The sequence below is a fragment of the Colossoma macropomum genome, unplaced genomic scaffold (assembly GCF_904425465.1).
Source record: "Colossoma macropomum unplaced genomic scaffold, Colossoma_macropomum, whole genome shotgun sequence".
In the NCBI taxonomy this organism is placed as follows: Eukaryota; Metazoa; Chordata; class Actinopteri; order Characiformes; family Serrasalmidae; genus Colossoma; species Colossoma macropomum.
The window spans coordinates 39,208,601-39,219,368 of NW_023494787.1; the positions used below are offsets into that span (position 1 = coordinate 39,208,601).

Below are 10,768 nucleotides of genomic sequence, written 5' to 3' on the forward strand. Positions count from 1 at the left end.
GTTTAATTCTTCCTTTTCACATTTGCAATGTTAGCAAGTGCCTTGACATGAAGCCACGCAAACATTGGCATGGTGACAGTGTTACTGGCTAAAATGATTATCAAAGGAGAGCTTTATCAGTGTATTTTGTTTATTTAAGGTGGAAAAAGGCAATTGGATGCTCTGTACTCTTTCATGCCAATCTAATACGAAGTAATTAATATAAGTAATGATTATTTTATGGGTGCTGTACTGAGCTTACTGTAGCTTAATGGAAAGTACATACCTGCACTTGTAGATGCTGAAGTCCTTAAGAAAACCTCAAATTGTGAGGGCCTTGTGTAGTGTGAATTCAAAGTGAATGTGCTTTGGGGACATGTCAAAAAGAAGGAAATATTTTGCATTGGACTGGGGTGGGATGTCACCCCAGTCCAATTTATTTGGAAATAGATTACTATTTAATGTTCGTACAGTTTCGAGGCTAGTGTTTGTTCATATGTGTGAGTCTAGCTTTTTTAAACCTGCCAATCAGATATGAAGTTATTTGCACAACTTTGAGCATGATGAGTGACATTTAGTGTCACGTTATGGGTGTGAGAGGAAAAAAGATCAGGAAAATTAGAGAAGTAGATGACAATGCAGTGACATTGCAGTAAGAATGCCACACATTCACACAGTTGTGTTTTGTGTAAACACTGAACAATGCAATAAATTATTTTACTACCAACGTGTGCCACAGTGGCATTCAACAGTTTGGGCACCCCTGGTCAAAATTTCTGTTACTGTGAATAATTAAGTGAGTGGAAGATGAACTGATTTTAGGCAAAATTAGTGTATCATTTTTGTTTTGTACAATTTAGAGTGAAAAAAGTAGTACCATGCAAAAGTCTGGGAACCCCGAAAGATTTTTGCTGTCACATAACTTTTACCAAAGTCTCAGACCTTAATTAGCTTGTTTGGGCCATGGCCTGTGAACAAGCATTATTAGGAAAGGCCAGGTGATGCCAATGTCAAAACCTCACATATATTCTGACTCCTTAAACTTTGCCCCAACAATCAGCAGCCATGGGCTCATCTAAGCAGCTACTTAGCACTCTGAAAATTTCAATAATTGACGCCCACAAAGCATGAGAACACTATAAGAGGATAGTAAAGCATTTTCAGGTAGCCATTTCCTAAGTTTGTAATATAATTAAGCAATGGCAGTTAACAGGAGCGGAAGACGTCAAGCTGAGGTTGGGAAGACCAAAAAACCTTTGAGAGAACTGCTCAAAAGATTGCTAGAAATGCAAATCAAAACCCCTGAACTTTTTGGTCACAATAAACATAAGTTTGGAGAAAAAGGGACCATCATTATATGAAATTTCACTTCTTCAACTGTTAAGCAAGGGGGCAGCCAGTGGCACAGGGAACATTTTATTGATATAGGGAAGAATGGATTCAATTAAATACCAGCAAATTCTGAAAGCAAACATCACACAGTCTGTAAAAAAAGCTGCATAACAGCTTCTACAATAGGATAATGATCCCAAACACACCTCAAAATCCACAACTGACTACCTTTTTTAAACTAATCATCATTGAAAATCTGTAGATAGACCTCAAAAGAGCAGTGCATGCAAGACAGAGAATCTCACAGAATTGGGAGGCTTTTGCAAGGAAGAATGGGCAAAAATCCCCCAAACAAGAACCAAAAGACTTTTAGCTGGCTTCAAAAAGCATTTACAAACTGTGATATTCACTAAGTACTGACCATGCAGGGTGCCCAAACTCTTGCTTGTGCCCTTTTCCTGTTTTTAAATTTAAATTTTTTTTTTAAATTTAAGAAATTTGTCATCTTTAACTTTATGGCTTTTGGAAATCAGATCATCCTTCACTCACTTACTTATTCACAGTGACAGAAATTTTGACCAAGCGTGCCCAAACTGTTGAATCCCACTGTGGTACACTCTGGAAGTAAACTAATTTGTTGCTTTGTTCGGTATTTACATAAAACTGATATGTAACATTCTTACTGCAAGGTTATTTCAATGTCATATGCTTCTCTGATTTTTCTTATCTTTCTCCTACACCCATAAGTTGACACAATGTCACTCAGCATGCTCCAAGTTGTGTAAATAACTTCATATCAGATTGGCACGGTTAAAAAAGCTAGACTCATTTCTTCTGATGAAAGCCCTCCTTCCTTATTCCAAAAATGCAACCTAGTGTGACAAATATATACAGTTTCTTGACAACGGCCAAATTTCCCTTCATTCTGCCCCGCCAACACACACACAAACACACACACACACACACACACACACACACACACACACACACCTGTTGCCTTGAAATAGAATAACTTTGCTATTTTACCTTTCATTCTTAAAAATGCAGGTTAAAGTGCTTCCCAGCACATGTAAATAAAACAGCAGAACAAAAATTAAACAGAGTATGGCAAAAAAGAACATTTAAAGAACATGTCTTCACATAAAGTAAAAATTCACAACAAACAACTGAAAAAACAATATGTAAATAATATTATATGTAGCAGCATGAAAAAAAAGGGGAGCAAGAAGAAACTAAGAAAATACTAAGTTACATAAATATGTTTTCCATATTAATGTTGTGAATATAGTAGGTAGGTAGCAGGTGGCTGATGAAGAATGATGATGATGATGATGAACGCTGCCTTACTAATGTTTGAAATGTTTAACAATAAAAAATAGCCTGAGTATGTTTCCTGATATTGTACATAAAGATTGTACATTCTTTGTTCTGAAGTAAAAGTGGTCTGAAGTTACTTATGCTTCAAACCTTTAAAGCAGCAGAGAAGTACCTGGGGTTGCATATTAAATCACATAAATGATCTCCAATGCAGTTTAACAAGGTGCAGATTTCTTTGTTCCTCTTTAAATGGGGAATAAAAAAAATTAATCACAAAAAAGGTTGTGTTACCTCAGGAAAGGCCTGATATCAGTATCAACAGGACTCATTCTTGATCTTTTGAAGCAATAGCCAGGGGTGTAAAAATACCATATAAAATGTAACAAGTAGCTGAAAAGTTGTAAATTGTAAATCTATGGAGTAGTTTATTTAAAGAGAAGCTGCTCAGCTTGAATCAAGCCAGATTTCAGTCATAATGAAAAAACGTAATTTTTGTTAACATTTCAGATCATTTACTATAAGGCTTACTAGTCAATGTTCCTTAGAATGTCTTCTCACAATTAGTCTCTGCACTTAACAAGTTTGGCAGTGTTGTACCTTTGAATTTATTGGTACATTATGACAGGTAAAAGAGGAATGGGCCACGTCATTGTCATTACACCAGTCCCTCAACCAACAATTTACTGCCAAAAGTCTGCTCTGCTTGAAAGTTTCACTTCTTGTCCTGTAAAAGTACCTGATATGATTTTGTTTTCTGTTTTTTACTGTCCAGCAGTGTGGGGAAGTGTTCCTGAACTCAACTTGCATAATTTAAGTATGTCACTATATGAACACAAAATGCAACTTTCTTGTGTTGTAAAACTGCTACACAGTTGCAATGATTAAACAGTAACTGAAAAAAGAACTGTTTTTACAATATTATAATTTCTCACATTTACTCTTCACCTGATTTTTTTTTTTTTCAGGGATGGACAAGAGCAGAACTTGTCAAAGGTATTTTTTTGCCATTTTTAAAATTATTTTTTCAGCTAGAGAATTTTGGAGGTTGTATTTACATACAATGTAGAGGTTTTGTTACATACACGTAAATATTAGCGTGCCATGCCTCATAAATATTAGTCAGTCTCATTAATTAATCAGTCCCTTAATTCATCAGTCTTATATATAATCAAATCCTGAATATCACAATCTCTAATTTGTAACTAAAGAAAGTAAAACTAGTGATTTTGATTTCTGAAGTTTTAATAAATGTGATTTCTTTTCTTTTATAAAGATCTTTATATCAATGTATAGCAACCAATATTTGGAAGATATCAAGACAGACAACTTGGTGAAGGAAAATAAAACATTTATTAGCACACAATCTATTCTAAGACACACGTCATACAACAAAAAGAAATAAACAAAACAACGGAATGGCTCAGGTAACGTAACTTATTTCACAGTTTAAAAGGGTATGAAGAGGTGACTGAGGGCGCTCCCTGGGAAAGCAACTCGAAATTTAAGGACCAAAAGAGTCTATAGGTTAACTTAGCCTAACTAGCATATCCAAAAGAGAATTCTTATCGAGTAAAATAGCATCGAAATTTGACTGCACAAATGAAAGAGCCTTACTTTGGAGTCGGGAACCCGGACTACTGATCCTCTGAGAAGGGTCGCTTGGGAACCGGCTGGAGCTCACACGCTGGCGTTCCGTCGCTGGACCAAGAGGCTCGGTGGGGCTTCGCACAGGCGATGCACCGCGGTCGATGACCAGCTCAAGGCGGCTCGACCATCCGATGATGGAGCTTGGAACCTGGGCGGTCGTTTGGTGTTGACCCGCTCGGCGGTTGATGTGTAGCTCAGGAAGGGATTCCGGATCCTGGCTTGCTTCTTGAGGCTGTACAGCGAGGCGGCACTTCGGGTCAATCTGCCTGCAGATTGAGGTGTGGCTCGAAGGGAATCTCAGTGCGCCCTACCAGGGAACTCCCTCCTTTGTTCCTTCTAGGTTTAAAAGTTTAATTCGATTAAACAAAACAGTTTTCAGATCAATTAGGTTACTAAAATCCATAACCTACAAACGTAACATTTAGGTATCTACGTGCAGTTTCTACCCACATTATCTGAGAACAACTATGGCAAAGGCAGAAACAATTTTATAGATAATCCTTGGGTGTCTTTTCATTGCAGGAACTTTCAACACAGTAAAATCATTACTTCAAATGAGTAAATCAAGTAAACGAGAAGAGTAAAAATAGAAGGCTAAATAAAACAAGTGAAAAGAAAACCTAGGTGCATACTTAGTGTTCTAAAATCACTACTTTAAATGGTTATTTCGGTAACTTTCAGACAGTTATCCCACACATTCCTAACGTCTGGTAAAAGAAAGGATGAATACACACTAAGTAACTGAGTATATAAATACAAGCATCATCACTTGTAAATTAGATAAGGTTGATAGTCAAACATGCATTTCAATGAGTTTTCCTGGGGTCCTTTGTGAGTAACAGTCCTTAGGTGGTGGCGTGGTAATTCTCGTTTTTCACCCCTTGGGGGGGTGCTGTGGGTCCATGCTTGAGATCCTCAGGGAATTTAGGAAATTTAAATTTTCAGTCCAGATTGTCGTATCAGTTCCGTTCTTGGTATGTCTAGTTTAGTTGAAAAGAGTTCTAACGAATGGTTACAGTTTGGATTGGATGTATATATTAGAAATGTACTTTCTGTCACTTCGAGTTGTCCACAGGATTTTGGAGAGCTATGCAGCTGCATTCCAGTGAAGGGTCCTGGTGCCCCCTAGGTCGAGGGAGAAGGGTGCAGGCTCTTGATTCAGCCGTAAATCTGACTGAGCTTGGGGTTGGGGGTGTTAAGCTGACAGATTTACACCTTCACTTCCAGACTCGCTGGAGCCAAAAGGCTCTTAGCTTTTGGTTGTTGATGAGTTTAAGTAAACACTCAACTTGAAGTAACGTTTCAGCCAGTGTTTGCTACAAAGTTTAATCCTCTGGAAGTTGATCCAAGAAAAGGTTAAATTAAGAACTTGATCACTATAACAAGGCCGCTGACTGCCTTTCACAAGCTTGATGGTGGTCAGCTGCTCAGGATGCAGTCACTAGTAACTGTAGTAGTAAGATTGACCTACTGGTAGTTTCTTTGTTCTCTGTTGCACTGTCCATGTGGTGCTGGAAATCCAAAAAGGCCAAATGGAGGAGGGGTTCTCTGCTAGAAGTCTAACCCTTTTTATAAGGGAAAGGTCAGAGAGAAAGAAGTTGTAGGAACCTTCTTTCGACCTTTTCCCTCATAAAAAGTGTTGGGAGTGGTCTTTCAACACCTGGGTATGTTTGCTACTAGACACACCCCCTTTCCTTCTTTGAGGGAAACTTGCTTTGAGCATTTCCAGTGGTACTGACACCTACTGGTTGGCAACTGGTTCCTACAACATTTAATTCTTTTCACTTTTTATTGTGCTGAAGTATTTAAAATGTATTTGTGCATACAACGACATTTACAATGACCATAACTAGGTCGAACTCTTTTCAGTTCAGAAAAGAAGTTCACTTCTTCTCAGTCAAGATAGTCAGTTATTCTACAGGTGTAGAAAACTGAGAATGAAAGGCTTGAATCTCATTACATGCAGGTATTCTAAATTAATTAAAGGTATTACCTGTTTATTACTGTTATAACACACTTCTAGTACTAAAACCACTCCTGTGTAATGTGTGTAGCTGCGAGGTGAGAATTGGTCACTCTCTGAGTGAAGTGGAGAGGCAGCATTTGGCCAGAAGGACAGAGACTGTTCTACAGTGCCTGAAGCAGCATGGCATACAGCATGTACTAAAATTTAGTGAGTGCAGCTGGCTCTAGTTTGTGTTTGAGTTAGTGTAACTTGCCATTTAAAAGATTTTACCCTCAAATTGGCTAATGTGAAATGGAGAGATGCTAATATACAGAGGCACTTAGAGCACAATTCAAATGGATGTTGACAGAAGAAAAGAGAGAAAGAAGGAATTCTCTCTAAAAGAGGGGGAAATTTTGATGATGGAGATCCCGGCTGCTAACAGATAAGCACTTCCATTAAAATTTGTAGTTCCTATAATTCTCACTTACAACTTTAGAGTGGCAGCACTTTTCAGAGTAGTTGTGTGTCCTTCACTCTGCAGTTCACATTAGTAAATTGCTCGAAGATGTTAATTTTCATAATCTTCTCCCTTAAAATGTATATCCATTGAGTCAGGTGTGCTAAAACCTGCAGCTCAGTGGCGACCTCATTGGCAGATGAGGCTTTGGTGCTTTTGTCTGTGCAAAATTCATTAGGGACATCGCAAACATTTAGTAAAACTGGGCTTTACCTAGAAAACTATACTACAATAAACTGTACTGCAGTATAAACTGTATTTTAGTGTAATGCTATCATTATTGTCATAGATAATTTCTTATTTGAGTATTTAAGATTACACAATACCAGATGTATTATGAACAACTGCATTATTGTTTGTATCTAACAACACATTTAATCATACGTCAAGTTTCAGTGATGCAATAGAAATACAACTGTTTTTTTTCAAGTGTTTATGATTTGTGTTTCAATGATGGCAGGATGACATGCCCAACATTGCCATTTTGGACTCTGGTGGAGGTTTGAGAGCTATGGTTGGACTGCTGGGGTCACTGAGTCAGCTGAAAGAAAAGGGACTGCTGGACTGCATCATGTACCTGTGTGGAGTTTCAGGATCTACCTGGTACTGATCTAGAGCACATCAGATATTTAATGTACTTATTTAGGTCCAGACATTTAGACTAAACACATTTATATTCATAAGCAAAATATCTAGGCTTTATGATGTGGCATACGTGCTTTATGGTGCAGGGATGATAGAAGGTAATAACAATAAAAAGGCTAGAAAGTACAAACCCAGGATGTACATTCTGAACAATTTTGATATTCAAGTATCTAGAAAAGCATGGTAAAGTCTGTTAAAAACATGCTCCTTCAGAAGAGCTAACGAGCTAACACTAATACTAGAGCTAACCAGAGCTGTGATGATGAGAATTAGTGCTTGCCATATTTAAAGAATAGACTAAAAGTACCACATAAACCATTTTTCATCTAATCATGCGATCTGATTTCCCTCGAAATACTTTGCATGTGAGAGCGAGCCTCAAACTCCCATGTCTCTTTTGTCCAGGCATTTGGTTCATACTGATTGGCTGCTTAAGAATAGTCAAGTGCCCTGTTGTTCTTTGTTATAAGCTGTAAAGAGGCAAATGTTGCCTCTAAAGCATCATTTAAGGTGGACTGGAAAGTTTGAAAAAGCATGGAAGTTGTAACCTGCATGGGAGTTTTAATGCAGTTTACTAGTATTGCATAAATCTCTAAGAAGATGGCTCATCCATTACTCGTAGGTTCTTGTTGTAGCATGTGTTTTGTAAAGATTTATGGCAGCACAGCATGTTTTTTTCCCCACAATACGATAACCTAGTGGCACAGGTCACTAACCAGATTCTGCCACATTTTCTAAGATGAGCAGACAAAAATGGGGATGCAGTGATGTGGTGTGGGAGGGGGTCTTACAAAATAACTGACGAAAAGTCAGTCTAAACACAGAATAAACACAGACTGAACATCTGCTCCACCTGCAGACTTCAAATGTCAGAGTTTAAACTAGTGCTGCCATCAGTGCTTTACCCAATGTGGGAAAGCCAATGTACACCACCATTAGCTTGGTATTTGTCTTTACTTTACGCTCTCCAAGCTGGGACTGACTTCTTTGGCACTGACATTATAACATGTTATCAACACTACTTATAATGCATTATATTAACTCTGTCCCTTTTTCACTAGGTGTCAATGACCTTCTGATTCTACCAGTATCTGAGCTTAGGACTGACTTTCTCTCTAACCTATCGGTAGCTAGCGAAGATTCTTTCTCTGGATAGACAAAGCACTTTTTGTAAGTCGCTCTGGATAAGAGCGTCTGCTAAATGATGTAAATGTAAATGTAAATGTAATTCATAATGTATAATAAACATGGCTATAAAATGTAATCCAGTGTAATTCATTTTTATAAATGTTTATATTCATGTTTATAATGCCGTATGAAGGCATTATAACATGTTATAAATGTGTTTATAGATGCTTACAAACATGACATTCATAGAAAGTGTTACCGTAGTTTCTTGTGTTCAGATCTGGCAAGAGAGGGGCAAAGTTAATGTCTCTATACTTCTTTCATAATTTTTTCAGACAAAATAGGAAGCAAAGAAGAAAGTCAAACATCACCAGATGTGCACAGCAGTTACCAGGTCCTCTTACAACTTGTGGAACTGAACCTTTGCATGTTAAGAAAGGAGGATCCTACAGAATACCTCCAAACAATGAAGGACCTACTGAAAGGTAGTATTCACTAACATATCCCATAATCTAAAGAACACATGACTGTTCAACTACGCCAACATTAAATAGACTGTTTTGTAATAATATATTTTTTAGTATTAACTAACTTTTATCACTTGTTTGTGCCAGTAAATACATGCATATATAGTCAAATCCAGAATTTTTGGCACCTTTCATAAAAATGAATATATTAAATAAACCACACATGCAATGACTGATATTTCGGGCTTCAACAAATGAGTAACTTTTTTTTTTTAATATTAATTTATTTTCCAAAAAAATAAATGTGAAAAATATTGGCAACCCATTATTACTTTTTTAATTTTTGTGCAAAATGTGACCTAAGAATTTTTTTGTGTGTGTGCAGATCTACAATGTTCTGTCCCATTTGAGTTGACAGCTGTTTGTTTTTATCCGTGTTGATGGATGTTCAAGAGATTTTAAAGGGGGTTACCTCATGTTTAAAGCACAGGGAAACAGGAAATGGTAACAGACAACAGTTCCTGGAAACTAGAAGCAATAAAAAGATGTTTTTCCCCAAAAGTTGTTTTGAATAAACATCACTAAAATTAAACAACACTCTTGTAGGAAAGATTTCTGTTACATAAATCGTGCAGAATTTCTCCAAACATCTTTGAGAAACTTTTGAATCATTATCTGTTTTGTTTATTTTATATGATTGTATTTGCCTGGTTTCTTGAGGGGTGCCAATAATTCTGTATGTGTGTGTATGTGTATATATACTGAAGAAAATCTCTTTCATTAGATAGGCATGATGAAATAGAAAGGATGACTGTTCATCTGGAGAAGGTGATTTCAGAAAGGACGATCTCCAAGGAAGAGTTAAATGAATACACCCTGCAAGTATGCAGTTACATTACTGACATGTTCACGGTGCAGGATTTTTGGGATGGTGAGTAGAACCATTCTACTGAAGCATTTTTAAAACAATGCACCTCAGATTCTTCTGCTGATTTAATTATACTGAAATTAATTTTAGTATTAGTATTAATACTATAATACCAGTATTAATTTAGTAATTAATACTAAATCGTCTGCGTGTGCCTTTTCCTGAAATAGATTTATACATCTCACAATCTTTTCATTGACTTTACCAGTTATTGTAGTCTAATCACAGACTGTATTAGAAATCTGGAGTCAATCTATTTTTTTATTTTAATCTTATTTTGTCAGAAATTTGGATTGCCATTGTGAGATCCATAGAGAGGATTGTGGGCTGGATCTGGGGAACAACTTATGACTTCCTCTACAGAATGACAGGTGGGAAATGAAGTATAATTAAATGTTAGGTGTGGGATAGATCACATGATTGCCTGCTTGACAAACAATTGGCTAAATTTTTCAGGCCATTTATTTAAGCTGCTACTGTCCGGTAGTTTGCCTGGCATGGTCATTTTGGTGGTCTTTCTATGAATATTACATAAGTAATAGGTCCTGCTTCTAGATTATTCAGGGTAAGTACACTACTTTAGTATATACAGTAGCCTGCTGCCTCAGAGAGTAGTAGTAACATGGCTACGCATAGTAGTTTGAGTTTAGCAAAGCTTGTGCAGCTGGCTCAGCAGGATAACTATGCCTTCATGATGCAAAAGAAAGTAATTAAGGGTTTTATTTCATTTGAGTGTAAAATTGGTGTCCTTTTTAATTTGTTTGCATCTCTAGAAACATGTAAAGTCAAGTTGGCTGCCTGAGTGAGTTTTAAACAGAGAATATGTCTGTGGTTTGGTAGTGCTATACAGAGGGGAGCCA

General features: G+C 37.0%; 1 long non-coding RNA gene across 1 annotated transcript; it reads left to right on the plus strand.

The window, feature by feature from the left end:
- The first annotated feature begins 3,399 nt into the window (after positions 1-3,399).
- Positions 3,400-6,429, plus strand: LOC118806037. Its single transcript, XR_005007078.1, has 3 exons — positions 3,400-3,442; positions 3,594-3,621; positions 6,330-6,429. It is a non-coding gene; the product is annotated as an uncharacterized LOC118806037 (long non-coding RNA).
- Positions 6,430-10,768: the final 4,339 nt, after the last annotated feature.